Source organism: Halyomorpha halys, unplaced genomic scaffold (assembly GCF_000696795.3).
Source record: "Halyomorpha halys isolate HHAL.00 unplaced genomic scaffold, Hhal_1.1 Scaffold305.1, whole genome shotgun sequence".
Classification (NCBI taxonomy): Eukaryota; Metazoa; Arthropoda; class Insecta; order Hemiptera; family Pentatomidae; genus Halyomorpha; species Halyomorpha halys.
Window position 1 is genome coordinate 669,869 of NW_027105918.1, and position 1,035 is coordinate 670,903.

The 1,035-nt window shown below is 22.9% G+C and overlaps 1 protein-coding gene across 1 annotated transcript in view; it reads left to right on the plus strand.

Moving 5' to 3' along the window:
- Positions 1-720: 720 nt before the first annotated feature.
- The window catches only part of LOC106681043 (uncharacterized), a 24,666-nt gene continuing 24,351 nt past the window's right edge, over positions 721-1,035 (plus strand). The window contains exon 1 of the mRNA XM_014421160.2: positions 721-826. The gene's annotated coding sequence lies outside the window, so the exon portion shown is untranslated. The remainder of the gene's footprint in view (positions 827-1,035) is intronic.

A 1,035-nucleotide genomic window follows, 5' to 3' on the forward strand; every position in this document is an offset into this window, starting at 1 on the left:
TGGGGTAAGTAATGTGAACTATTACAAGAAATATAATTTTTAACAATTAATAAAATTGTGGAAATGTTAAAGCTTATTAGAAAAACTTTAAGCTTTTTGATGATTTTTTTTTCATTATTTTTACCTTATTTAAAAACAAATAAAGAGCATCTTTAAATCACTATTTACCTTTATGTCCATGAAAGTAATAATTTTTTATTAATCAGTCAGTAATATTAGATTTCTCAATAAAATGAGTGGGTTAAGATACTTATTTTAAGAAATCAAATAAGTTCTTAAACCCATTCTTACGGATTAATGAAAACAAATTGCTGATTATTGCAGATAATTTGCTTTTCATCTTGATAATAATGGGTATAGCTTCATTTTTATTAGTTGCTAACCATAAATTTAATGTAACATTACCTATTATTCAAAAAAAAGATATGCCAGGATGTTTAATATGCCTCTGTTAGTATAAATATTTGTAATTAAGTTTATACTTCAACAATATAATGCTGGTTTTGGTAAGAATATTTCAAACAGATTATATTTTTCTTATCAGTATCCTTTAATATCTTGAATTGTTACTTTACCTTTACTCACAGTGGAATTATCAAAATGTCTATTCAAAATTTTTGTGATTCATTTTTAACATGATGAATTTAGTAGTTATGTTAAATATATTATGTTTTTTATATATTCAGTATCTTAAATATAAGTTTTTGTATACTAGTGAATATAATATATCTTCATATTCTCTTGATAATTTATCAGATGATTACAATATATATATCCAGAAAGCATTGTCTTCACAGAAAATAATTAGCTTTGGAGTAACTTTAAGGTAGGAAAACATCACATTGTTTCAATTATTTTTTATTTCTAAAGGATTACTGAATTGTTTCAATTCAAATAATAACAATTAGGGATAGTTTTGATTTTAAAGTAGTTACATTACGGGTGTAATGTATTAATAGTTTCATTTCTTAACTAACGCATTATCTGATGTTAACAGTTTGATTACCCAATTTTGTTAATTAAATGTAAACTTAT